The sequence below is a fragment of the Paramisgurnus dabryanus genome, chromosome 6 (assembly GCF_030506205.2).
Source record: "Paramisgurnus dabryanus chromosome 6, PD_genome_1.1, whole genome shotgun sequence".
NCBI classification, from domain to species: domain Eukaryota; kingdom Metazoa; phylum Chordata; class Actinopteri; order Cypriniformes; family Cobitidae; genus Paramisgurnus; species Paramisgurnus dabryanus.
Window position 1 is genome coordinate 42,666,675 of NC_133342.1, and position 27,984 is coordinate 42,694,658.

Consider the following 27,984-nt stretch of genomic DNA (forward strand, 5'->3'; position numbering starts at 1 on the left):
ACAGCATGTGCTGGCGGTTCACTGGATGCTGACGACAACAGAACCTATTGTAGGTTTTCAACCTGTTGTCGTGCACACAGTGCACACGCCGGTACAAATGTTGTTGCAGGGACGAATAAAGGGTGTGTCCTCGCAGAGATTAGCAAGATGGTTGGCAGATATACAAGCACGTGACATCACAACAGTGAACACCCGAGTTTTGCCACATCTGTTGGGAGATGTGGAGGGTCACCCACACACATGCCAAGCTAAACAGGAAGCACCGAGCCATGACCAAAAACTTCCTAACCAGACCCAAGTGTACATTGATGGGTCCAGATACTGGCATGATGGCAAATTCCATACAGGATGTGCCGTGTGGACCCCCCACTCTCCCAATTCAGATGCCAACCAACTGCTAATCAAACTACCTGCGGGCACATCAGCACAAGAAGCCGAACTCATTGCTTTACTTGAAGCAATCCGAACACACCCTGAGCCGCTTTGTGTATACACTGATAGCCGGTACGTTTTTGGCGCAGTTCATGATTATATGGCTCAATGGCAGTTACGAAAATTCTTAACTTCCGCCGGAACACCAATCAAACACTTTAACACCATAAATGCAATTTGGCAACTAATTAAATCGCATGAATCTCCAATATCGGTCACCAAAGTGCGCGCACACATTAGCCGAAACCCCGACGAAAATGAACAAAACAACAACATCGTCGATCAATTGGCAAAATTAGCAGCCGTAAAAGGAGACGAATGGCAGCCCGACACTCTGACTGTACCTGTTGTGAGTGTGGTTCAGACCGCTCCCTTTGATTTAAAGCAGTATCAACAAGAGCTGTGGACTTCAGAGGGAGAGGTGGTTCCGCATTTACAACAGGATCAGTTAGTCACTGTAGTGGAAGGGATGATTTTGAGAGATGGAAAATATATTGTTCCAGAAGCCCTACAGAAACCAGTGATAAAACTGTACCATGAGCACACACATGTATCAGCACCGAAAACACAACAGCTGATACAAAAGAATTTCTGGTGGCCAGCAATGACATCAGATATTCAAAGATGGTGTGACACATGCATTGTATGTGCCACCATCAACCAAGGTAGACCCGGACGCACAAAACTGTGCAGACCGGAACCACCAAAAGGGCCGTGGGAGTTTTTACAATTAGATTTCATTGGTCCGCTACCAACTGCCAAAGGGGGATATCGTTATTGCCTTGTAATAATTGATACATTTTCAAAATGGGTGGACGCGATTCCGACTCGCAACAACAACGCAAACACAGTGGCACGTGTGTTAGCGAACCAAATCCTCCCTCTATGGGGGGCACCAATTCAAATCGAATCGGACCAGGGAAGCCACTTCACTGGTCAAATAATGAAAACTATCTGCAAGATGCTAAACATTAAGCAAAGATTCCATGTTCCATACAGGCCACAGAGCTCTGGTATGGTGGAACGCGTGAATCGCAGCATCAAAGAAAGCATCTCAAAACACATTTCACAACACAAAAACAGGTGGACTGATGCATTGCCTACAGTTTTAACAACACTGCGAGCAACCCCCTCTAAAGCCACAGGTATCAGTCCATTTGAACTCATGACCGGAAGAGTCATGAAACTTCCGATAGACCCAGAACTCACCCCAGCAGACCTGGGACCCCTCATGGTTGCCACACAACAGTCTGTGCTAAAACAGTTACAGGAAAGGATGAAGGTGTTATATGCACAGACAACTTTGAAACAACAACAGTCAGATCTGGCTAATGATGCACACTTCAACCCAAATACTGAGATAAAATTCTCAGAAGGTGACATGGTAATGATACGCGTCTTTGTGAAGCAAGGTGCTTTCACGCCCCGGTGGCATGGACCATATGAAGTTAAAGCTATATGCAACAGCTGTGTGGCCACCACCATTAAAGGGAAACTGAGATGGTATCACATGTCACAGTGCAAACTGTTTAAGGGTACACAAAGTAAATAATTAACATTCACTGTCTTTTTCGATCTTGTCTCCTAGGTTGGCTGCAGCAATACCATGGAGGCCGGAGGAGAGGGAAGTGACTGGACCCACTTGCATCAAGTTGGGTCAAAGGGTATCACTCGCACACACCCTGAGATGTGGGAGATGGGTATGGAAATACACAAAGGGGCCATTCACATCCTTCACTACACTTACACCCAAAGATCTAGTTATATGGCCTCCCGGAGTAGCTCCGGAACCAAATTGCGCAACAAAAATATGCTGTAGAATAGGCTCCGACCATCTCCCTGTAGTAAACATTTCAGGAGACACACCAGCACAAACATTCTTTCATAACATAACGGCCTGGTATCAACTTAAAGTAAAACCAGGAGCCAAAATTGGGAGCATGCGCACTCTCTATGAAAAAACCAACAATGGAGTAGATCCAAAAATGTGTTACTCAATCAAAGATCTAGAGCCTGCCATATATAGGTGCACACACACTGAAACAATCAATGCCACATATATGAGTTATACCGAATATAAATTCGATATAACCTCATATATACCAGATGATAACAAGCCAAAACCTTTTGTCTGGACTAGCCGGAGAGAAGGCACATATTGTGTAGGTAAATGTGTTAGTGACCCAGATAATTACACTGGGCCACAAAATTGCTCATGGATAATGAAGCATTGTTTTAATTTAACCACTTGTGGATATAACAAACCAAAAGACTGTCCAAAACTATATCCTATTCCTCCTGGTGGACTGATAAAAGGGAATATTAACAAAACATTATTTCATGATGTTAATCTAGTAATGACACATGTATCATACAACATTTCAAACATCCTATCCGCTTATGTGAATCACTGTGATAACAATGATAAGACGTATGCATGGCTACAGTCACGAATCGATGATTTAATTTCTGATTACAAAAACAGACTTGCCGTCCAGATCTCAACTGCACGCTCAAAACGAGACCTGCTCGGAAACATAGCAGGTCTCTTTGGCTCAGTTAATTCCATTGCCAACAACTAAAAAATAACCAAACAATCCCAATTCTCAACATGGTTGGCAGACCAGGTGGCCACTGGTTTTCAACATCTGACAAATAGCAATGAAAACATTATCAAGGCGGTTCGATCCGAAGCGCAGGCGCTTCTAGCGGTCAGCCACACATTATTCAATCAGACCCGTACCATCAAGCGTGACTTAGCCTGCCGGTCATATGCACAAGATTTGTTTACTGCTGCTAGACAGGAGATCTTAGATCTCCGTTTACACAAAACACCCAGACATGTTTTAAAAAATCTCATAGACATTTTGGACTTACACAAATGGTACGAATCAGAAAAAATGAAAAATATAAGGTACTCTGAAATTGTATCTACCATTATGATGTACACTGGAAATGAATGCAATAGATGTATTGGGTTTTTTGTCACCTTTCCTTTACTACACCCAGATCAAGTTTATCCAAATTCAACCACTATTCGTTCAATTGGTACAATAGTAAATAATCAGATCATAAAATGGGACCACCTCACTGGATACATGACCTTAAAGGGCTCTGAGACCTTATTTACCAGTCGCACCTGCTGTCATGAAACACAAAGCTATATTGTCTGTACATGTAACACTTTGCAACCCTTTTCCTCCAATGACAGCAAACTGATAAATGTTCAATCATTACACGGGTATGCGGACGCAATCCAAGTGTCGCACACGCAATGGTGTATTGTCAGCGAGATGAATTCCTTCACTTATGGAGGGTTAACCTGTCCTGCTAACCATTCCTTTTGTCTAGAAGTAACAGAGGACTTTTTAATGGGTGCCAACACTACAAAGACTTCACTGACCACGCAGGAACCCTTGTAATTAACCCCCGCGGTCAAAGGGGGAATTTGTAAGATTTGCTGTAATATCCTGACCAAAAGGCACCACCCCCTGGGAGACGCAGCGGGGCCACAGGTGTTTGAGACAACAAGGACTTTCAAAGAGATATCTTTATATTACTACCGGTTTCCTCCCGAACTCACAGCAAGGGAGTCGAGATCCCGCAACACCTCCCTCGAGAACCAGAACCCAGGGGACTCCCCACAGGGTAATATTTGGGTTTTCAAACAACACATCCTGATTCAAACTGTGACTCTGCGGCCAAAAGGCCTAACCCCCTCTGCCCCTCCTTTCTCTCTTTACACTCTTGACACAGGACATTCAAAGGTTTCATTAAATGATAATGTGAAAAGTCATATCCCATGCAAATAACAATTTAAAGTGTTCATGTTTCCTATCTTTGCAAAGGTTCTGTTGCGACTGGTATAAGGGTCTCATTCATATATTTATACAATAATAAAAAACAAAGGATAAACGAGGTTTAACAGAATTAAGAAAAACATGACTCAATACAAGGGGGTGTACCCCATCTCAGCAGTATACGGGTGAGGTGCCTCCCACAGGTTTGTAGAATCCAATCATTTCAAATCCCAATTGTTAAAGACTATTTACATAAATGTTTATTTAATCTGGGTATTTAAGGACAAGTGGCAAGTGACTCAGGGAATCTGTATACAGATATCCCGCACGATCGCTGTGTGTAGCTTGTATCTCCAGGTAACATTTTCAAACCTTCTAATTTCGTACCATTAAGGTTTTCGTATGATTGGTCAATGTATTTTATTACTTGAATTGAATATTCGCTTTCATATTATTGAATGTTTTTTATGTGATTGATCAATGTATTATTTCGTTTGAGTTGGTTTTGAATAACTTTATATTTCTCACGATTGATTTATATGTTATATTGATTGAATTGACTTTTGGATTATTGATTGAATTGAATTTGAATTATTGTGTCGTTTACCTGGTAAATAAATTGTTACATTTGTATTCATTCTAATCTTCTCTGTATCATTGGCTTTTCTAATTTACGATAAAGTATTACAATATCCTTTGTTACCACAAATCTTTGATCGGGGTTAATTCATGTTAATTAGATTCTGCCTCTTAACTATGCTGGTGGGCAGTCGCATGGACTATCAGAATGATAGTTCTATTATCCGGTAGACCTGTTCGAGTCGCGACTCACTCGGATCTTTAACCCGGATCTTTAAATTAACTCATGAGTCGCGAGTCTCTAGTGTCATTAACCCGGATCAGTTGAGTCCTACTACAATTCAATGTAAAACCATAAACAGCGCCACCACACACGCAAACCTCTTTCAACATTATTGATGAGACTTCGCTCGCACTACAGATCCACTCGTAACCGGCTGATCTGCGCGAGAACTGACCCGAGATTCTCACTCAGAGCCGGAAACATTGCAAACTCAAGAGACCTGCGGATCCGTGCGAGCCGCGAATTGACCCGAGATTCTCACTCAGAGCCGGAAACATTGCAAACTCGAGAGACCTGTGGATCCGCGCGAGCCGCGAACTGACCCGAGATTCTCACTCAGAGCCGGAAACAATGCGGACTCGAGAGACATGCGAATCTGCTCTGACTCGAGAGTCTTTCAACTCGTAACCGGCTGATCCGTAACCGACTGATCCGTAACCAGCTAATCTGCCGGCTGATCCGTAACCGGCTGATCTGCGCGAACTGTCTCTCCGACTCTGGGGGCTACATAAGCAGGACAGTTCTTTTCTATATTTTCTCTATATTATTATGCTATTGTTATTAGGCTTCTTTTTTAAATGGTCGACCATACACACCAAACCTAAAACCTATAAGCATGTTATTTCAGAAGTGAAAGGCTTTTGTTATGGATTTGCTTTTGAGGAGACTTCAATCGCTCTATAGATCCACTAACCGGCTCCGGCTGATCCACGCGAATCAGCCGGTTAGTGGGATCTGTAGAGCGAGTCTCATGCAGGGTTCTTGCAGGTTCAAGCAAGTTAAATTTAAGACCTTTTTAAGACCTTTTAAGACCATTATGAGTAAAATTTAAGACCAACACGACACATTACTAGAAGCATTCAAATGATCTCCGAAATTCTCAAAAAGTTATATTTTTATTGATTCAGTTATAGAAAAATATAAAATAAACACACTATTATAACAAATACTCAAAATACATGGAAATACATTATGCTTAACCCTATTAGACCACGAGTGTTTGCGCCGACAAATTCTATCCATAGCCCTTTAGGAAGAGACTGACAATGGAAGTCCAAAAAGCTCGGCCGTCACGTGATTCATGGAGACTTCAGTTAGTTCCTGGAAGCTCATAGTGAGCCATTGAAATACATTGAGTTGGAGGCAAAGAGCTGTGATTTTTCTTAATAAATAGCCAAGAAATGCATTGATTTACAATATTTATATATCACACTTATATGTGCAAGTAGTATTTTTTATAAAATTCTATCAGCAATGTTTTTTGACAAATAAAATCCAATAATAAGAGATCACTTAAACTAAGGCCTAGTCCTGTCTTAAGCTAATCCCTGTCCAGGAAACCACCCCATAATGTTTATGCATGTTCATCTGCATTAAGAAAACGAAATTGACCATTAAAAGGCTGTTCTTGGTTTATTATGTGTTTCAGAATATTAACATTAAAATTAACTTTAAAATATTGATTATTATTTTTAGTTAATCGTAAATTGTTGTAATATGCTTATATGACTTGCGAATGTAATGCTCAGTTAACTTAACTAATAAACCAGGCTTGATAATGTATTCAGCAGCCTTCCTATTTGACCTCCGGAGAATACAGCCTTCAGATTAAGAAACGCTCTGATTCAACCGCTTTTCATTTAAACGTAACTCCTGAAGCATTTGCACTATGAAAAAGTTTAAATTTTTCCTAAAAGAAGACAATTGCGCTTTTTGGCAATATATGATTTATGACGGTACATTCTTGCTTTCCGTCCGCCAAACGCTGCTGTTTGTTGAGAGCTGAAGGGGAAGCGCGTTAGGTTCGAGTGCATTGCAGCAGAGAGCAATATTAAAGTCAAAGGAGTAAACGCGCTTTGAGCAGTGAGGTAAACAAAATCCTCCAAACTGAAAACTGTGTAACACTAAAGTTGACTCGCTGTTTGTGGCTCGTTACTCGACGGCCTGACTGTTTAAGTTGATTTTCAATAAAGTTGATTTTTCAGAACCTGTCAAATACTCAGATAAGCCACGGGCTAGCTGGTTAAATTAACCCAGAAAAGATATTTGCTTACACAAAACTAAGTTTAAGGTTTGTTTCTTGCCCTGCCCACAGTATAAATTCAGACAACAATACCTGTAATATAGCTAATGGCACGATTTGTGTGGATTGACAAAGAGCGGACGCCGGTTTCTTTTTTAGAGACCCACCCATCTTTCTGCCTCCGCCACTGATTAGTTCTTCAGCGTTTAAAATTACCATTTTATTTTCTGCGGACAATGCTTTTCGGGAATGAACGGAGGTAAGAAATTTAAGACTTGTGTAAATTAAATTTAAGACCTATGATAAAAATCTGGGCGTTTTTAAGACTTTTTAAGGCCTTAAATTTAACATTCTGAATTTTAGACTTTTTAAGACCCCGCGGGAACCCTGTCATGTCCATGGTCTGCGAGTCTGCAATGTTTCCGGCTCTGAGAATCTCGAGTCACGTGGATCAGCCGGTTACAAGTGGGTTTGTACTGAGTTTCCTTGGCAATTTAGCAATACTGACTCAAATGACTCAAGTGAATCACACAACCCGGATCACTTTAGTGAGTGACTCACAATAACCCGGATCCTTAAAAGGAATCGAGTTTGCCAGGCCTATTATCCGGAGCTAAGCTATACCTCTGGTTATAATTTATTAAGTGGTGTAAGCGACTGTGGGGCTATATGGATACTATTTAATGAGAGCACGTAAACATGAAGCGGTATCATTAAATTGCTTTAGCCATAACCTCTAGTTTTTGTATGGTCAGATTCATTATTTAACCTTAACTAAGTTGTTTTGTAATCGCATTTGGTAATTATAATTACCTCTTCATAATCGAGTTGTTATGTAGTTCTATGATTTAACTATATGCGTCTAGAAGGAGCTAGACTGAACCTCTGATTATGGTCTTATGTTTTTATATTTAATTGGCGATGTTTGAGAGCTATATGGAAACCTTTTAACAAGAGATTGACTTTGTTAAATTGCTTTAGCTACAACCTCTAGTACGGTTGAGTTTGTGTTCAGTACCCACACATCGGCCGGTGTGGACTGATATGACATTGGTAATTGAATGAATGAGTTCAATGTTAGCATGAGTGAATAAGAATGATTAAATGTTTATCTAAATTTAATAATCACAAACAAATTCTCAAAATGTTTCATTATGGAGTCAGATGAATTAACGAGGTAATGTATATTAATTTATATTTGTTTGTAAACAAATGTCTATAACCAATTCTGTTATGTTGTGTAAAGGAAAGACAGTAACACGTGAGAATTCTTCTGCCGCGTCATTGGCTACCGTCGTTGGACCTGTGGGCGGACCCGGAAAAGGGACCTTACAGTTTCCAGCATCTAAATGTCTGGTTGTTGCGTTTGGTTGCACTAATATAATATACTAATATACGTATATATGTATCTGGCCACTTTATATTTGGCCATCTGCTAACGTCTTCTATCCACTCCACTATAGTACACGGATCTGGTACCTGTGTTAAAAAAGTCAACTTTTTAAAATAACTTTCCCCGTCTGTGTTGCTTCACTGCTGATTTTTGCCATTCTTCTGTTGCCAAACTGCACGCGTATACGTTGCCACGTCATCATTGTGTACTAACAGTAAAAGGGTCTATAAATCAACTCAAGTTGTACTCAGGGAAAAGACTTCAATTATGTATTTATCAACTTCTGATACTAAAACTAAACATTTTAGTTCTACAGTATCAACTGTCACCCCCAACTTCATGTGTTAACAGGTTTTATTAGCAACCTAGTTATTTGGTAGGCCTATGCTATCCTTGCCTAGGCTAATGACACAGCTGACAGTTGAGTAATAGGGTACTTGAGATAAACTTTCTCTACATGAAATTTTCCTGAATTATGGGACTTTTACTAATTAGCTGTCAGCAACAACCTAGCAAACACCATTACAATGTCAGCCTAGCAACCACCATAGCAACCAACATGATTATCCTAGCAACCACCATAGCAACTTCTTTATTTGGCATAGCAACCATTATATGTACTCTAACAACACCATTGTAACCATCTCTGCATTATCTGTTTTTACTCTGTATATTTTACATCATATATTTTGCATTTTCATGCACTGGTAATTCCTGGGGAATTGCATTTCTAGTTAATATATATAATTTTACAGTCATCGACCGTCTTCATGCCCTCTGATAACGTAAAAAGTCTCCTAATGCTTTTCAAAACCGATCTAAGGAGCAAAAAAGGTAGCGAGTACACAACATAATCAACAAATTAATTCATTAATAGCAGTTTAAACACACTTTAGATGCTTAATTACCTTGAAAAAAATGTGTGGTAATGTAGGAGAGAAACTGTGGCCACCTCGATCCTCTTCCAAAAAATCCAGATGCGCGCTCGTTTCCACGGATATGGCCCGAATCTGACTTGTGATTGTTGTTCCCGCCCACTAAAACCTGGCCCGGGCGATCCATATTGGAGCAGTACAACGGAGGTGACTGTAACACGGATTTGCCAGTTTGTAGACGGAACCGGTGCGAGTCACCTGCTGTCTGGGTATGCTTCATGTTACCATAACTGATATTAAACTCATTTAATATTAATCCAAGTTATTATTGAAACAAAATCTCAACGTTAAAAAATCTATGCAGATTAAGTCTGGCGAGAACAAATACTTTTCTTCACACTTGATCGACAGCTTCTCACATTGGTCATCTTAACTTCAATGGGTTGGACTTATCTTAGGTTAAGAGGCCTGCATTTCAATTCACCTTTGCTCACAGTTCTCACAGCCTGCACACAATACGCTGCTCAACACCGGGACACGCAGCGGTAGCACACAGCTTGGCTTGCTGTAAGACCTGCCCTGCCCTGTAAGGCACTCTTGGACAAACTTCGACCATCTCCGCAGATTAATCTGGTCAACAGAATAACGCAAGGAATGAACTACGTAGCGGAACTACTTCAAGGACTCCGTCACGTGACCACAAACTCATCGTAACTCTCTTCCTCATACACTTACGCGCACATGCATCTCTGGACACGCACATGCACCTCACGAAAGCCAACACAAGTATCGCTTATTCATTTGATGATCCTAAGTTATTACCCCTTATTAATTTAGGCGATTCTTAGAGGTTTGTGCAGAAGTGAAGTCTATAGTGATATTGCCCTTCTTTTACTCTCTTTTAATTTTCTATCCTTTCTCTCTCATATATGTTTTATGTTATTGTTTGTTTATTTGTGTGTGTAGTTGGTATCATGTGTTTTTCGTAGTGTAATTTTAGTTTAATAAACCGGTTTTGCATTTCACAATTAAATTGTTTCTGTGATCAATCCTCTGCAAAATCTGCTTGGATCTAGTTACATGCTTAAAGGAGTGAATCAAATACTCAATTTTAACTTGATAATTTGTTATATAAGAGGTCATCATACTTAAATGAACATCCTGCAAGTTTCAGAACTGAAAACGTCCGTGCTACTGAAATATAACAGTTTTTGGCACCAAGCCAGCATAACGACAGAGTAAGGAATTCGGAGAGTAGAACTGAAGCACCTCCCCAAACCCAAATACAATGACCACTTTTGTAGCCCTGCCCACAGCTTCGAGTGACACACGTGTGTCTCAACAATCAGTAAACATGTCTTTAAAGATTGCCAAATGTAACCAAAATAACTTTTAAATAAATTTTTGCTGAGAGACTTTTATTTTTATTTTATTTTGATCTGTAATGATAGAGTAACCATGGAAACTGAGTTTTCGGTTGTGAAAGAACCGTCTATGGCAGGGGTGTCAAACTCAATTTCATCCCGGGCCACATCAGCGTTACGGTTGCTCTCAAAGGGCCGGTTGTATTTAAACAACTTTTATTACTGTACATTGCATAATTTTCTCTGCATTTGCTTACTATTGGTTTTGTTAAAAACTCAATTAATACCTAGCTTTGAAAGTAGAAGCCCAGGCAAATAATGACAAAGTATAGAGTAAAACTATTCTACAGATTATTTTAAAAATAATTGTGGTGACAAAAACACATGTTGTATGTGAGTATACTCAAAATGTTCTGTTATCCTTTATTGTGCAGGTAAGAAAATGAGAGGCATTTTCAGATACTAATAAAGAGTTTTACCATCTCCGCCACAATATGCATTTATTAGAAACATGTACTCTCGCTTGTCATTTCTTGCCCTCTTTGCAAAAAAGCTGTGATTTATTTACCTGGCTTTAAGTTTCTGATTGACTGACGTCTCATGAGTTCAGTGTTGTAGGCTAGAAATCAATAGTTTCAATCATTTATTAAAAGTAATTGGTTCAGATGAGTCATTAGATCGCGTATTTAGCGGGAATAGATGCGTGGTAAACTAATCCCAGCTGGACATCGCGAAACATTTCTGTAAACGAGACGGAAAGATTTTCTCGCTGGATGCGCGTGAGCGTGCGCAAGAGAGGGAGAGAAAGAAAGAGCAGATACTGTCCGTTTCTAAATCCAAGGCTGCAGCCTGCGGAGGTCGCATGCAGCGTCATCAAGCCACGATTATTTAAATAACTGAACATTACATTCGCAAGTCATATGCATATTACAACTATTTACTATAAACAAAGAATAATATTCAACTTTATAATTGTTACAGTTTTTCTCAATTGCTAAAACACTAAACCCCATTGGCTGAACAAAGTTCTCAGTTCCCTGAACTCATTTATCTAATTGTGCAGTCTGTTGTCAATACCTTAAACCATTTCACATCATAAAACACAATTTGCAGATCTCAATTAGACTTTTTAGCAAAACTCCAAACACATACTCATTCTCAAAACACAATCTCCACTAAAATGCACATGTCATGCATACTGCTAAACACAAGCGGCAACAATCAATTACAAATGTCATCACACATGTCATTGATTAAACACAACCACTCAAAATGGATTTAACTTGTTTCAAATGATGTGACACAACCAATATAAGCCAGTTCACTGTTGTATAAAGTAGTACAGTGCATTTTAGGCTATATACTGTACAATGAACAAATTGTATGGCCCTAAACATTGTGCTTTCCTTTTGTTACTGTACTGACTGCTTTACAGTTTTACAGTGTCACAGAAACAAATTACAAGTTTGTGAGATGCAGGGTACAGTACTGTAAAACTAGGTGTGAAAAGTCTTAGTTCATCTCTCAAAAGTAAATTTTTACATCAGTGAACATGTCAGTCCCATCAAAATGGCAAGTCTGTGTGTCATTGTTCATGAACAAGACAGTCAAAATGTTGCCATGTTGTCAATATACCAAGTGTACACAATTATATGTGTCAGTATTTTTTATGTAAACTGTGGATGAATTTACATTTTCACCTTTTTTTCTGATAACAAATAACACAAATTGTGATTTTGAAAAAAAAATTACAGTAAAAATAAAAAAATTACTCAAAATTTCAGGATTCACTTGACAGGAATTTATCGATTCAATTCACATTTACAAAAAAAACCCCATAGAAAACATGCTTCATGCTTACAGTAACAGATTATGACACATATGGTCAACAATTTCATGCTATGCACGATGAACTAATTCCTAAATTTTTTGAGGTGTAAGACCATTCAACAGAAACCAGTATAATGTATTTTAATGAACATAAAATTGAAAATGCAAACAGCAGACATTTGTACATAATCATCTGCTTGATTGTATCAGAGAATTTGCAATTTGTCCAAAACAATGAGAGGTATATTGTAAATATGTAAAAATTGACTCCCTGAGAACTATATGTTTTGAACCATGTGTTTTCTATTTTTTGGTGTAGTGTTTACTCACTGTTTGGTAGTGTATATCATTTTGATCACTTTGTTTATGAATTGAGAGCAGTGTTTGATTTTGAACACAGGTAAAACTGTTTTGAGAGCAGTGTTTGATTTTACACACAGGTAAAACTGTTTTGAGAACAGTGTTTAATTTTGCACACAGGTAAAACTGTTTTAAGAACAGTGTTTAATTTTGCACACAGGTAAAACTGTTTTGAGAACAGTGTTTAATTTTGCACACAGGTAAAACTGTTTTGGGGCAAAAGTTTCATTTAGCAAGAGAAGTCAGAGGTTTTGCAAATAGTGCTTGAAGATGAGGTTTTGTGTTTAATGTTTTCAGAAAAGGGAGCAAGGTTTCAGAAATTGTGTTTTAGCAATTGAGAAAAACTGTAATATTCTGAAACAAGACTTGAAGGCGTATGCAGCCTGGAAATGCGACCTCTGGCGGCTGCAGCCTTCGCATTAAGACACTCTAGTAGTGTGCGCGTGCGGGGCACTGCTCGTTCTTTCTCCTGCAATCATCAACATTATCATATAATTACATTACAAGACTTTGGGGGGACAAAAATTTGTTTTGGTGGCTGCTAAAAAATCAATGTAGGAAATAACCTGCAAAAAAGAAAACTTATAATAACAATAAAATAATCTATAAACTCTCGCAGGCCACTTAATTAACATAATTTACATAATTTACTGCGTTAATTAACATAATTTACTGCGTTTCACTATTGTTTTGTTAGAAGAGATCGCTTGATATGTCCTGTTGTAACATCCGTGTATAAACACGTATGTTTGACTGTTTTAATTTACTAAAAACATAAAACGATTAATAAAGGTGCAACACTTAACAATATGACTGTAATTTAACACTATCTTATCACTAACTTTGTAGAAATATACAAAGTTAGTGATAAGGAAGGACTTACCAGCCGCAATTTAGATTCTGATGCCCGCTTACTGTGTTGTATACAGTAATTTAGGCAAGTTGCATTTGAAAGGTCAAACACTCAACAAAGCTTTTTTTATCATATAACTGTGGTATGTAACATTACATGTATCTAAGAACAACCTCACAAGCACAATAGAAATATACAAAGTTATTGATTTGGATTTATCAGCCGCAGTTTAGATTCCGATGCACGCTTACTGTGTTGTACACAGTAATTTAGCCACGTCGGGTTTAAAGTTTTGTTTATACTTTACTATACATATTGTCATTATGTGTATCATGTTTAGCACCCAGAATCTTTTGTGGCTCAAACATATATGTGTTCGGCTGTTATTTTTACACAATAATAATTTTTTTAAAACATTTCCCTGCATGTAATGACGGGGAATGAAGCTGTCCAATCATAGCAGTGGGCGTTTACGTCCAGGTCTTTAATGTGACCTGCCCCTTCAAACGAACCATTTCTCCAGAGAGTCACTAATCCATGTTACAAAATAGCCTATTACTTATTGCTTTTGATGTTTTTGAATGTAAAAACCACGCAAACAAGTAGACATCAGACAACAATGTAAAACAATAAAATCGAGAAATTCAGAGCCACTTTAATAGTATTGTATAGCAGCTATAAGGTTATTCTCTAAAGGCCATGGAATTTAATGAATTTAGAAATTAAAGCAACACTATGTAGTTTCCATGTAAAAATGACTTATAGCTCCCCCATGTGGTTGAAAAACGCAACAGTCCCTGGTATCAGACACTCTTCTGCAGGCAGGGGGAGGGGCGGGGGTGTGTTTCCTACCCTCCACCGCCACTTTCAGAGTGTGCTTGTAGCAGCTAGGAGGCTGCTCAGGTTGCAGCAACAGTACAATTTGTCCAGTTAAAAGTTGTTCTATCACTGAAATGATTTTAGAGACATTATTTAAAGGTTAAAAAAACTACATAGTGTTGCTTTAATGTTCTATTATGAGTATATTCACTGGAAGAATGCATTAATTAATAGTCATTATTAATTATGCTAAATCAAGTAAACCTTAAAAAATTTGTATAGTTAATTCAGTTAATTATACTTTATTCACTTTGAGCTAAATCTGGGATTAACATAGTGTGTTCTAGTCAAAGGTTCAACAGTGTTTAAATTAACATTTCCCAATCCTCCCGCTGAATGATGATGCATGATTCATGCAAAACTACCACCCCTGTGTTTACAAGTATGGAGAAGGAGGAGCGTTACAACATTGCTGTATGTGGAATGATACCAATTAATGTCTTCGTGTCAGTTTATTGTTTAAAATGGTCCAGAAGTGTGTGTTTCGACATGACCTTTCGAAGCGCATTACGTGTGGTTGTGCTGGTGCATCACACAGCTAATGCAAGATGAGAAGTTGTGGATTAAAAGTACATATTTCTTATTTTTCTTGCTGAAAATTACGTATGCTGCATGTGTCGAAACTGCAATTTCAAACTGCATTTAAACTGTAAACTGTTGAGGTCCATTAAAGTCCACTATATGGAGAAACATCCTGGAAAATGTTTTCCTCAAAAAAAAAAAAATATATATATATATATATTTCTTCTTGACTGAACAAAGAAAGACATAATCATTTTGGATGACATGGGGGTGAGTAAATAATCGGGATTTCTTTAGGAAAGTGGAGTTATCAGGTGAGTGGGCGGGTCAGGACCTTGAGGCAGAGGTAGGACTTGGCAAAAGAGCAGAGGTGGTCCAGGACTGTGAGGCAAGGACGTGGGGCAGCAGCGGGCCAGGATCATGGGGCTGCAGCGGGCCAGGATCATGGGGCTGCAGTGTGCCAGTATCATGGGGCTGCAGCGTGCCAGTATCATGGGGCAGACGTGGACAAGGATCATGCGGCAGACGTGGACCAGGATCTTGAGGCAGAAATGGAATGGGAACAGGAGACATTGGACACCAGGGTGGCACTGGTGGCGCACTAGACCTGCAGACAGAGAGAGAGGCTGACATAGCCAGGTTAGCAGACAACATGTCAGTAAAAGCAGATAAATTAAAGAGTTCAATAATGTTCATCTTGAGACAGGCAGAGGGTTCATAGTGTTTATGATTGTCCATTTTGAGCAGGACAGAGAGTTCAGAGGGCCAAGAGTCTATGGGAGTCATGCACGGCCATTTTGGAAAGCGCAGAGAGTCTATGGAGCTTGGGAATGACCATACTAGCTGACCTACAGGACACAGGGAATTCAGGGGTAACCATCACGGCCTCTACATGAAACTCAGGAAACTTAGAAACAGGCCTTATGGTCATGACAGGAAATTCAGGAGACTTAGGCTCAGCAGACTTGGTCGAGACAAAAAGCTCAAGGGACTCAGATTCAGACTTTCCAACCGAAACAGGAAGTGCAGGGGACTCGATTGAACCAGGTGAAATAGGCGATTCGGGTGATTCAGGTACGCCAGGCGATTCAGTAGTGACAGAACATGTATGAGGCTCAGGTTCGAACCTTCAAGCCGTGATATTGGGTGTACCAGATGACATTGATGATTCAGTTTCAGAGGCTTGAGAAACATCACAGGAGACAAAAGAGCAGAAACAGACCATGCACACCACAGGGCCATGGCAAATACAGGAATAATAGAAAATGCAAGATGAGAAGAAGATGAGAACAAATTACATATCTCCGTAGCCATAGGGACCATAGAACTGGACATAACTTGACTTGGAATCCTAGCTGCCCGTACAGATATCATTGGGCATCAATCAGGCTAGACATTAATAGTTGGGTCTTGGTATGATCTAAAGAGACTTGTGTTGCCGCCATTTTGTGAAGTGGCTCGGTGTGGTAGCCATCTTGAAAATAGGTGCAGGTGTGATGACGGCCCTCTGAAGAGCAGGTGTGGTCGTGGCAACGGCCCTCTTTAAAACAGGTGCAGGTATGGCGGTAGTTATCTTAAAAAGAGGGGCAGGCATGGTGACAGCCATCTTAGATACAGGGACATGCATGGTGGCGGCCATCTTAGTAACAGAGACAGACATGCTGGCGGCCATCTTTTATTAACTAAGACAGGCATGGTGGCGGCCATCTTAGTAATAAAGACAGGCATGGTGGCGGCCATCTTAGCAACAGAGTCAGGCAGGCTCTGATTGAACAGGCATTACATGGATAGCCTTAGGTTTGAAATCTAGGGGTATGGCAGCATGCAAAACTGCACCCACAAAATCAACAAACACTCACAGTCCAAGGGTACAAATTTGCGTACTGTGGAGTTGAGTCCCAGCCAGTACCACGCACAAATGCATCATTCCGGGTAATCGGTCCGAGACGCCAAACTCCAAAACTTAGCAGTATAATCATGAATAGATCCATTACCTTCACGCAATCAATGTAATAAATAATTCTCCCGCTGGATTCTGGTAAGGCTTAGTATTCTGTTACGAAGGGCTGCTTACACAAAGCGAGAGAGAGAGAGAATCCAATTGCGTGTAATATCCCAAAATGGCAAGCAAACACATCCAAACAGGGTAATCCAAAAGCGTAATCCATAATGCAGGCAACAAGGGGTCAAAACCATGAACATCAACAAGAAACAAAACAATGACAATAAAGCGGTTGCACTAACAATATTTAGCAATGTGATGTAGAGATTGAACCGGTTTTATAGTGACAAACAGAAAGTGGAATGTGAAGCATGGCATGACACGTTTTTCAAAATAAAAGCCTACAAACAAGAACATGATATCAAAAAAGACCTTAACAATAAACTACACAGAACACATAGTGGAGTGCCTAAGTAGTATAATCGTTCAGTTTAATGATACAAGCGTGATAATTGGCATGAGCAGTCTCCATGGGTCACTTGACAAGAAAATTGTCAGAGCCACTTGAAATTTCAAGATTTTACACCTTAGTGGATCAGTTAAGTGATATACTGGTTTATTTGGTGATACAAGCATAACATTTGGCATGAGCAGTCTCTGATGGTCACTAGACAATAAGCCACCCACAGCTACTTGAAATTGGGATTGTAATTGGGATTGAACCCATTACCTCGTACATAAAAAGCATGCGCTCTACCACTGAGCTACATCCCCAGCTTGGTTAGTGGCAATGTGGCTAAGATGTTTAGGGTATTTTCGTCTTACTAGAGGCAAGACAAGGAACTACTATACGACTTGTAAAATAAGATGCAACAGCGACACTTACTTACTCAGGTGTTATTAAACCAAAAAAGTACTTGGAGATGCTGGGGATTGAACCCAGGACCTCATACAGTTTTGCCTTTGTTGTTCGTTGATATTCAGGGATTTAACTTGATCATGTTACAACTGATTACTGGAAATTACTTTGTGACTTCTACAATAAGCTCAAACGTAGAGCTTTCAAGAAGTAAGATGTTCAGGATTTTTCATCTTACTAGAGGCAAGAAGCAAAGACAAGGAACTACTATACGACTTGTAAAATAAGTTACAACAGCGACAGTGTTCTTAAACCGGAAAAGAACTTGGAGAAGCTGGAGATTGAACCCAGGACCTCATACATGCGAAGCATGCGCTCTACCACTGAGCTACATCCCCAACAGGCTTCCCCTTTGTTGTTCATTGATATTCAGGGATTTAACTTGATCCTGTTACAACTGATTTATGGTAATTATTTTGTGACTTGTACAATAAGCTCAAACGTAGAGTTTTCAAGAAGCTAGATTTCCAGTAGGTTGTACTCAGAGATTTAGGGCTTTCATTTTTACTGTACAACATGAGAAATATCACGAAACATCAGCAATTACGCAAAGTTTTTGATAAAGTGAGAACAGCACCTGGAGATGTTGGGGATTGAAGACAGGACTCCATACATGCAAAGCATGCGCTCTACCACTGAGCTACATCCCCAGCTTGGTGTTCACCATTTTGCTAAATGAGGGTTTTTCGTGTTATGTGAGACTAAACGAACAGTAAAGGAACTCATACATGCGCTCTACCGATGTGCTACAACCCCAGCATGATTACTTTCAATGTGGCTAAGATGTTTAGGGTTTTTCGTCTTACTAGAGGCAAGAAGCAAGACAAGGAATTACTATACGACTTGTAAAATAAGATGCAACAACGACATTTACTTACTCAGGTGTTCTTAAACCGAAAAAGTACTTGGAGATGCTGGGGATTGAACCCAGGACCTTATACAGTTTCGCCTTTGTTGTTCGTTGATATTCAGGGATTTAAATTGATCATGTTACAACTGATTACTCATAATTATTACTGTACAACATGAGAAATATCATGAAACATCAGCTATTACTCAAAGTTTTTCATAAATTGAGAACAGCACTTGGATATGCTGGGGATTGAACCGAAAACCTCATACATGCAAAGCATGGACTCTACCACTGAGCTACATCCCCAACTTGGCTACTGTTTGACTTGTAAATCACATGCAACATCTACATTTATAAAGGGGTTATTACAATTATAAAGGCATTTGGAGATGGTGGGGATTGAACCCAGGACCTCATACATGCAAATCATGCGCTCTACCACTGAGCTACATCCCCAGCTTGAAACGCTACAAGGTGGCTAAGATGTTTAGGGTTTTTAGTCTTACTAGAGGCAAGAAGAACAGAAAAGAATCTACTGTATGACTTGTAAATCAGCTGCAAAGTCAAAACTTATTAAGGGGTTCTTACAATCATAAAGACATTTGGAGATACTGGGGATTGAACCCAGGACCTCATACATACAAGGCATGCGCTCTACCACTGAGCTACATCCCCAGCTTTGCTACTGTATGACTTGTAAATCAGATGCAACATCTACACTTATTAAGGGGTTATTACAATTATAAAGGCATTTGGAGATGCTGGGGATTGAACCCAGGACCTCATACATGCAAAGCATGTGCTCTACCACTGGGCTAAATCCCCAGCTTGAAATGCTACAATGTGGCTAAGATGTTTAGGGTTTTTCGTCTTCCAAGAGGCAAGAAGAACAGAAAAGAATCTACTGTATGTCTACCACTGAGCTACATCCCCAGCTTGACTACTGGATGACTTGTAAATCAGATGCAACATCTACACTTATTAAGGGGTTCTTAAAATCATAAAGGCATTTGGAGATGCTGGGGATTGAGTTGAGCTACATCCCCAGCTTGAATCGTTACAATGTGGCTAAGATGTTTAGGGTTTTTCGTCTTACTAGAGGCAAGAAGAACAGAAAAGAATATACTGTATGACTTGTAAATTAGCTGCAACGTCAAAACTTATTAAGCGGTTCTTACAATCATAAAGGCATTTGGAGATTGAACCCAGGACCTCATACATGTAAAGCATGCGCTCTACCACTGAGCTACATACCCAGCTTGACTACTGCATGACTTGTAAATAGGGCTGTCACTTTTGAGAAAAATCTAATTCGAACGGATTTCGAATATCATGCAATGTATCCGAATATATTCGAATATCTAGGCGCCGCCCCCCACGCGCATCAAAAACCCACCGTAATGGAGATTCAATCACAAAATTATTAACAGTGACAGTCATACACAGGGTTGTCTGGATTACTTTTTACTTAATGTTTGAAACAGCAGGTTATCAACTTATGAATAACAAACTTATATATAAAAAAAATGATTCAGAACAGTTACAAACAATAACGTGACAACTTAAATAGCAGCAGGAGTATATAGACAGACGCAAACAGAATTCGCGCCCACAGATTTCGGCAGAAAACTCCGCGGAATTTCGCGGATTTAATGCCCATCATTGACAAGCACACATATCCCGCGCTTGAGCGTGTTTGTGACCAGAACTGTCATTGACAACAAGCACACTTATACAAAGCCTATCCCGCGCGTTTGTGAGCCGTCATTCACAAGAACATTAACCCTGCGCGTGCTGTTTGCTTGCCCGTTTTCAATGATAGAGAGCACAAACCCTTTGATACTTGAGATGAAATTAAACTTATAGATGAGTTAATCAGATCTCATCTCTATGTGACGCGCGACAGTCAGCACATGATCATTTAAAATCCGTTTACCAGACAAATGCTGTTGTTTAAAATAAAGTTTGCATTGCGTTGTAAAAATGATGAAATTATCTTCATACATGCTAATTTCATAATGCGAACGTATTAACACAAGCTTTTTATTCTGCTATAATATTTAACACTATAAACAATATGTCATTTTATATACAAACTATAATTCTATCTTGACATGCACATGAGGTTCATTTTAGTCCCATTTGATTCCCTCTCTTGCGCACAGTTGCAGTCGTCGGTCTCACTCTCAGCCTCCTTCCTATTACGAGGTGTTACTGTAAAAAATGCGCTACACATGGCATTTAAAAAAACGGATGGTTTATTTATAGTTCGAATACGGATATTTCACGTCATGTTCGAATAAAAAGTCACAGCCCTACTTGTAAACCAGATGCAACATCTACACTAATTAAGGGGTTCTTACACTCATTTAGGCATTTGGAGATACTGGGGATTGAACCAAGAACCTCATACATGCAAAGCATGCGCTCTACCACTGAGCTACATCCCCAGCTTGACTACTGTACGACTTGTAAATCAGATGCAACATCTACACTTATTAAGGGGTTATTACAATTATAAAGGCATTTGGAGATACTGGGGATTGAACCCAGGACCTCATACATGCAAAGCATGCGCTCTTCCACTGAGCTACACCCCCAGCTTGAAATGCTACAATGTGGCTAGGATGTTAAGGGTTTTTCGTCTTCCAAGAGGCAAGAAGAACAGAAAAGAATCTACTGTATGACTTGTAAATCAGCTGCAACATCAAAACCTATTAAGGGGTTCTTACAATCATAAAGGCATTTGGAGATACTGGGGATTGAACCCAGGACCTCATACATGCGAAGCATGCGCTCTACCACTGAGCTACATCCCCAGCTTGAAATGCTCCAATGTGGCTAAGGTGTTTAGGGTTTTTCGTCTTACAAGAGGCAAGAAGAACAGAAGAGAATCTACTGTATGACTTGTAAATCAGCTTGCAACATCAAAATTTATTAAGGGGTTCTTACAATCATAAAGGCATTTGGAGATACTAGGGATTGAAGCCAGGACCTCATACACCAAAGCATGCGCTCTACCACTGAGCTACATCCCCAGCTTGACTACTGTATGACTTGTAAATCAGATGCAACATCTACACTTATTAAGGGGTTCTTACAATCGTAAAGGCATTTGGAGATACTGGGGATTGAACCCAGGACCTCATACATGCGAAGCATGCGCTCTACCACTGAGCTACATCCCCAGCTTGAAATGCTCCAATGTGGCTAAGATGTTTAGGGTTTTTCGTCTTACAAGAGGCAAGAAGAACAGAAGAGAATCTACTGTATGACTTGTAAATCAGCTTGCAACATCAAAATTTATTAAGGGGTTCTTACAATCATAAAGGCATTTGGAGATACTAGGGATTGAAGCCAGGACCTCATACACCAAAGCATGCGCTCTACCACTGAGCTACATCCCCAGCTTGACTACTGTATGACTTGTAAATCAGCTGCAACATCAACACTTATTAAGGGGTTCTTACAACCATAAAGGCATTTGGAGATGCTGGGGATTGAACCCAGGACCTCATACATGCGAAGCATGCGCTCTACCACTGAGCTACATTCCCAGCTTGAAATGCTCCAATGTGGCCAAGATGTTTAGGGTTTTTCGTCTTACTAGAGGCAAGAAGAACAGAAGAGAATCTACTGTATGACTTGTAAATCAGCTGCAACATCAAAACTTATTAAGGGGTTCTTACAATCATAAACACATTTGGAGATACTGGGGTTTGAACCCAGAACCTCATACATGCGAAGCATGCGCTCTACCACTGAGCTACATCCCTAGCTTGAAATGTTCCAAGGTGGCTAAGATGTTTAGGGTTTTTTGTCTTACTAGAGGCAAGAAGAACAGAAGAGAATCTACTGTATGACTTTTAAATCAGCTTGCAACATCAAAACTTATTAAGGGGTTCTTACAATCATAAAGGCATTTGGAGATACTGGGGATTGAACCCAGGACCGCTCTACCACTAAGCTACATCGCCAGCAAAGCTGCTATGTGGCTAAGATGTTTAGGGTTTTTCGTCTTACTAGAGGCAAGAAGAACAGAAGAGAATCTACTGTATGACTTGTAAATCAGCTGCAACATCAAAACTTATTAAGGGGTTCTTACAATCATAAAGGCATTTGGAGATGCTGGGGATGGAACCCAGGACCTCATACACGCGCTCTACCACTGAGTTACATAACCAGCTTGACTACTGTATGACTTGTAAATCAGCTGCAACATCTACACTTATTAAGGGGTTCTTACAAACATAAAGGCATTTGGAGATGCTGGGGATTGAACCCAGGACCTCATACATGCAAAGCATGCGCTCTACCACTGAGCTACATCCCCAGCTTGAAATGCTCCAAAGTGGCTAAGATGTTTAGGGTTTTTCGTCTTGCTAGAGGCAAGAAGAACAGAAGAGAATCTACTGTATGACTTGTAAATCAGACGCAACATCTACACTTATTAAGGGGTTCTTACAAACATAAAGGCATTTGGAGATGCTGGGGATTGAACCCAGGACCTCATACATGCAAAGCATGCGCTCTACCACTGAGCTACATCCCCAGCTTGAAATGCTCCAAAGTGGCTAAGATTTTTAGGGTTTTTCGTCTTGCTAGAGGCAAGAAGAACAGAAGAGAATCTACTGTATGACTTGTAAATCAGCTGCAAAATCAACACTTATTAAGGGGTTCTTACAACCATAAAGGCATTTGGAGATGCTGGGGATTGAACCCCGGACCTCATACATGCGAAGCATGCGCTCTAACACTGAGCTACATCCCCAGCTTGAAATGCTCCAATGTGGCTAAGATGTTTAGGGGTTTTCGTCTTACTAGAGGCAAGAAGAACAGAAGAGAATCTACTGTATGACTTGTAAATCAGCTGCAACATCAAAACTTATTAAGGGGTTCTTACAATCTTAAAGGCATTTGGAGATACTGGGGATTGAACCCAGGACCGCTCTACCACTAAGCTACATCCCCAGCAAAGCTCCAATGTGGCTAAGATGTTTAGGGTTTTTCGTCTTATTAGAGGCAAGAAGAACAGAAGAGAATCTAGTGTATGACTTGTAAATCAGCTGCAACATCAAAAGGACCTCATACATGCAAAGCATGTGCTCTACCACTGAGCTACATCCCCAGCTTGACTACTGTATGACTTGTAAATCAGATGCAACATCTAAACTTATTAAGGGGTTCTTACAATGATAAAGGAATTTGGAGATACTGGGGATTTAACCCAGGACCTCAAACATGCGAAGCATGCACTCTAACACTGAGCTACATCCCCAGCTTGAAATGCTACAAAGTGGCTAAGATGTTTAGGGTTTTTCGTCTTACTAGAGGCAAGAAGAACAGAAGAGAATCAACTGTATGACTTGTAAATCAGCTGCAACATCAAAACTTATTAAGGGGTTCTTACAATCATAAAGGCATTTGGAGATGCTGGGGATTGAACCCAGGACCTCCTACATGCAAAGCATGCGCTCTACCACTGAGCTACATCCCCAGCTTGAAATGCTCCAAAGTGGCTAAGATGTTTAGGGTTTTTCGTCTTGCTAGAGGCAAGAAGAACAGAAGAGAATCTACTGTATGACTTGTAAATCAGCTGCAACATCAACACTTATTAAGGGGTTCTTACAACCATAAAGGCATTTGGAGATACTGGGAATTAAACCCAGGACCGCTCTACCACTAAGCTACATCCCCAGCAAAACTCCTATGTGGCTAAGATGTTTAGGGTTTTTCGTCTTACTAGAGGCAAGAAGAACAGAAGAGAATCTACTGTATGACTTGTAAATCACATGCAACATTTACATTTATAAAGGGGTTATAACAATTATAAAGGCATTTGGAGATGGTGGGGATTGAACCCAGGACCTTATACATGCAAATCATGCGCTCTACCACTGAGCTACATCGCCAGTTTGAAACGTTACAATGTGGCTAAGATGTTTAGGGTTTTTCGTCTTACTAGAGGCAAGAAGAACAGAAAAGAATCTACTGTATGACTTGTAAATCAGCTGCAACATCAAAACTTATTAAAGGGTTTTTACAATCATAAAGGCATTTGGAGATACTGGAGATTGAACACAGGACCTCATACATGCGAAGCATGCGCTCTACCACTGAGCTACATCCCTAGCTTGAAATGCGCCAATGTGGCTAAGATGTTTAGGGTTTTTCGTCTTACTAGAGGCAAGAAGAACAGAAGAGAATCTACTGTATGACTTGTAAATCAGCTGCAACATCAAAACTTATTAAGGGGTTCTTACAATCATAAAGGCATTTGGAGATACTGGGTATTGAACCCAGGACCTCATACATGCTAAGCATGCGCTCTACCACTGAGCTCCATCCCCAGCTTGACTACTGTATGACTACTGTATGACTTGTAAATCAGCTGCAACATCAAAACTTATTAAGGGGTTCTAACAATCATAAAGGCATTTGGAGATACTGGGGATTGAACCCAGAACCTCATACATGCAAAGCATGCGCTCTACCACTGAGCTACATCCCCAGCTTGACTACCTTATGACTTGTAAATCAAATGCAACATCTACACTTATTAAGGGGTTCTTACAACCATAAAGGCATTTGGAGATGCTGGGGATTTAACCCAGGACCTCATACACGCGCTCTACCACTGAGTTACATAACCAGCTTGACTACTGTATGACTTGTAAATCAGCTGCAACATCAAAACTTAATAAGGGGTTATTACAATTATAAAGGCATTTGGAGATGCTGGGGATTGAACCCAGGACCTCATACATGCAAAGCATGCGCTCTACCACTGAGCTACACCCTAACTTGAAATGCGCCAATGTGGCTAAGATGTTTAGGGTTTTTCGTCTTACTAGAGGCAAGAAGAACAGAAGAGAATCTACTGTATGACTTGTAAATCAGCTTGCAACATCAAAACTTACTAAGGGGTTTTTACAATCATAAAGGCATTTGGAGATACTGGGGATTGAACCCAGGACCTCATACATGCAAAGCATGCGCTCTACCACTGAGCTACATCCCCAGCTTGACTACTGTATGACTTGTAAATCAGATCCAACATCTACACTTATTAAGGAGTTATTACAACCATAAAGGCATTTGGAGATACTGGGGATTAAACCCAGGACCGCTCTACCACTAAGCTACATCCCCAGCAAAGCTCCTATGTGGCTAAGATGTTTAGGGTTTTTCGTCTTACTAGAGGCAAGAAGAACAGAAGAGAATCTACTGTATGACTTGTAAATCAGCTGCAACATCAAAACTTATTAAGGGGTTCTTACAATCATAAAAGCATTTGGAGATGCTGGGGATTGAACCCAGGACCTCATACACGCGCTCTACCACTGAGTTACATCACCAGCTTGACTACTGTATGACTTGTAAATCACCTGCAACTTAAAAACTTATTAAGGGGTTCTTACAATCATAAAGGCATTTGGAGATGCTGGGGATTGAACCCAGGACCTCATACACACGCTCTACCACTGAGCTACATCCCCAACTTGACTACTGTATGACTTGTAAATCACATGCAACATTTACATTTATAAAGGGGTTATAACAGTTATAAAAAGGCATTTGGAGATGGTGGGGATTGAACCCAGGACCTTATACATGCAAATCATGCGCTCTACCACTGAGCTACATCGCCAGTTTGAAACGCTACAATGTGGCTAAGATGTTTAGGGTTTTTCGTCTTACTAGAGGCAAGAAGAACAGAAAATAATCTACTGTATGACTTGTAAATCAGCTGCAACATCAAAACTTATTAAGGGGTTTTTACAATCATAAAGGCATTTGGAGATACTGGAGATTGAACACAGGACCTCATATATGCGAAGCATGCGCTCTACCACTGAGCTACATCCCTAGCTTGAAATGCGCCAATGTGGCTAAGATGTTTAGGGTTTTTCGTCTTACTAGAGGCAAGAAGAACAGAAGAGAATCTACTGTATGACTTGTAAATCAGCTTGCAACATCAAAACTTACTAAGGGGTTTTTACAATCATAAAGGCATTTGGAGATACTGGGGATTGAACCCAGGACCTCATACATGCAAAGCATGCGCTCTACCACTGAGCTACATCCCCAGCTTGACTACTGTGTGACTTGTAAATCAGCTGCAACATCTACACTTATTAAGGGGTTATTACAATTATAAAGGCATTTGGCGATGCTGGGGATTGAACCCAGGACCTCATACATGCAAAGCATGCGCTCTTTCACTGAGCTACAACCTAGCTTGAAATGCGCCAATGTGGCTAAGATGTTTAGGGTTTTTTGTCTTACTAGAGGCAAGAAGAACAGAAGAGAATCTACTGTATGACTTGTAAATCAGCTGCAACATCAAAACTTATTAAGGGGTTCTTACAATCATAAAGGCATTTGGAGATACTGGGTATTGAACCCAGGACCTCATACATGCTAAGCATGCGCTCTACCACTGAGCTCCATCCCCAGCTTGACTACTGTATGACTACTGTATGACTTGTAAATCAGCTGCAACATCAAAACTTATTAAGGGGTTCTAACAATCATAAATGCATTTGGAGATACTGGGGATTGAACCCAGAACATCATACATGCAAAGCATGCGCTCTACCACTGAGCTACATCCCCAGCTTGACTACCTTATGACTTGTAAATCAAATGCAACATCTACACTTATTAAGGGGTTCTTACAACCATAAAGGCATTTGGAGATGCTGGGGATTTAACCCAGGACCTCATACACGCGCTCTACCACTGAGTTACATAACCAGCTTGACTACTGTATGACTTGTAAATCAGCTGCAACATCAAAACTTATTAAGGGGTTCTTACATCATAAAGGCATTTGTAGATACTGGGTATTGAACCCAGGACCTCATACATGCGAAGCATGCGCTCTACCACTGAGCTCCATCCCCAGCTTGACTACTGTATGACTACTGTATGACTTGTAAATCAGATGCAACATCTACACTTATTAAGGGGTTCTTACAATAATAAAGGCATTTGGAGATACTGGGGATTGAACCCAGAACCTCATACATGCAAAGCATGCGCTCTACCACTGAGCTACATCCCCAGCTCGA

At 40.1% G+C, this 27,984-nt stretch overlaps 20 non-coding genes and 1 pseudogene across 20 annotated transcripts; 1 reads left to right on the forward strand and 20 right to left on the reverse strand.

The window, feature by feature from the left end:
• The first annotated feature begins 1,337 nt into the window (after positions 1-1,337).
• LOC141282365 (uncharacterized) lies at positions 1,338-3,854 on the forward strand (annotated as a pseudogene).
• Positions 3,855-18,320: 14,466 nt separating this feature from the next.
• Positions 18,321-18,392, reverse strand: trnaa-cgc (transfer RNA alanine (anticodon CGC)). Its single transcript has one exon. It is a non-coding gene; the product is annotated as a tRNA-Ala (tRNA).
• Positions 18,393-19,510: 1,118 nt separating this feature from the next.
• trnat-ugu (transfer RNA threonine (anticodon UGU)) lies at positions 19,511-19,582 on the reverse strand. The gene has a single exon. It is a non-coding gene; the product is annotated as a tRNA-Thr (tRNA).
• A 1,853-nt stretch (positions 19,583-21,435) lies between these two features.
• Positions 21,436-21,507, reverse strand: trnaa-ugc (transfer RNA alanine (anticodon UGC)). The gene has a single exon. It is a non-coding gene; the product is annotated as a tRNA-Ala (tRNA).
• Positions 21,508-21,654: 147 nt separating this feature from the next.
• On the reverse strand, positions 21,655-21,726 carry trnaa-cgc (transfer RNA alanine (anticodon CGC)). Its single transcript has one exon. It is a non-coding gene; the product is annotated as a tRNA-Ala (tRNA).
• A 297-nt stretch (positions 21,727-22,023) lies between these two features.
• trnaa-cgc (transfer RNA alanine (anticodon CGC)) lies at positions 22,024-22,095 on the reverse strand. The gene has a single exon. It is a non-coding gene; the product is annotated as a tRNA-Ala (tRNA).
• Positions 22,096-22,392: 297 nt separating this feature from the next.
• On the reverse strand, positions 22,393-22,464 carry trnaa-cgc (transfer RNA alanine (anticodon CGC)). Its single transcript has one exon. It is a non-coding gene; the product is annotated as a tRNA-Ala (tRNA).
• A 147-nt stretch (positions 22,465-22,611) lies between these two features.
• Positions 22,612-22,683, reverse strand: trnaa-cgc (transfer RNA alanine (anticodon CGC)). Its single transcript has one exon. It is a non-coding gene; the product is annotated as a tRNA-Ala (tRNA).
• Positions 22,684-23,168: 485 nt separating this feature from the next.
• On the reverse strand, positions 23,169-23,240 carry trnaa-ugc (transfer RNA alanine (anticodon UGC)). The gene has a single exon. It is a non-coding gene; the product is annotated as a tRNA-Ala (tRNA).
• Positions 23,241-23,387: 147 nt separating this feature from the next.
• Positions 23,388-23,459, reverse strand: trnaa-ugc (transfer RNA alanine (anticodon UGC)). Its single transcript has one exon. It is a non-coding gene; the product is annotated as a tRNA-Ala (tRNA).
• Positions 23,460-23,606: 147 nt separating this feature from the next.
• trnaa-cgc (transfer RNA alanine (anticodon CGC)) lies at positions 23,607-23,678 on the reverse strand. The gene has a single exon. It is a non-coding gene; the product is annotated as a tRNA-Ala (tRNA).
• Positions 23,679-24,332: 654 nt separating this feature from the next.
• On the reverse strand, positions 24,333-24,404 carry trnaa-ugc (transfer RNA alanine (anticodon UGC)). Its single transcript has one exon. It is a non-coding gene; the product is annotated as a tRNA-Ala (tRNA).
• A 781-nt stretch (positions 24,405-25,185) lies between these two features.
• On the reverse strand, positions 25,186-25,257 carry trnaa-agc (transfer RNA alanine (anticodon AGC)). The gene has a single exon. It is a non-coding gene; the product is annotated as a tRNA-Ala (tRNA).
• Positions 25,258-25,346: 89 nt separating this feature from the next.
• On the reverse strand, positions 25,347-25,418 carry trnaa-ugc (transfer RNA alanine (anticodon UGC)). Its single transcript has one exon. It is a non-coding gene; the product is annotated as a tRNA-Ala (tRNA).
• A 219-nt stretch (positions 25,419-25,637) lies between these two features.
• trnaa-ugc (transfer RNA alanine (anticodon UGC)) lies at positions 25,638-25,707 on the reverse strand. Its single transcript has one exon. It is a non-coding gene; the product is annotated as a tRNA-Ala (tRNA).
• Positions 25,708-25,856: 149 nt separating this feature from the next.
• trnaa-ugc (transfer RNA alanine (anticodon UGC)) lies at positions 25,857-25,928 on the reverse strand. The gene has a single exon. It is a non-coding gene; the product is annotated as a tRNA-Ala (tRNA).
• A 997-nt stretch (positions 25,929-26,925) lies between these two features.
• Positions 26,926-26,997, reverse strand: trnaa-ugc (transfer RNA alanine (anticodon UGC)). Its single transcript has one exon. It is a non-coding gene; the product is annotated as a tRNA-Ala (tRNA).
• Positions 26,998-27,293: 296 nt separating this feature from the next.
• On the reverse strand, positions 27,294-27,365 carry trnaa-agc (transfer RNA alanine (anticodon AGC)). The gene has a single exon. It is a non-coding gene; the product is annotated as a tRNA-Ala (tRNA).
• An 89-nt stretch (positions 27,366-27,454) lies between these two features.
• trnaa-ugc (transfer RNA alanine (anticodon UGC)) lies at positions 27,455-27,526 on the reverse strand. Its single transcript has one exon. It is a non-coding gene; the product is annotated as a tRNA-Ala (tRNA).
• A 218-nt stretch (positions 27,527-27,744) lies between these two features.
• On the reverse strand, positions 27,745-27,815 carry trnaa-cgc (transfer RNA alanine (anticodon CGC)). Its single transcript has one exon. It is a non-coding gene; the product is annotated as a tRNA-Ala (tRNA).
• Positions 27,816-27,905: 90 nt separating this feature from the next.
• trnaa-ugc (transfer RNA alanine (anticodon UGC)) lies at positions 27,906-27,977 on the reverse strand. The gene has a single exon. It is a non-coding gene; the product is annotated as a tRNA-Ala (tRNA).
• Between the last annotated feature and the right edge of the window lie 7 nt (positions 27,978-27,984).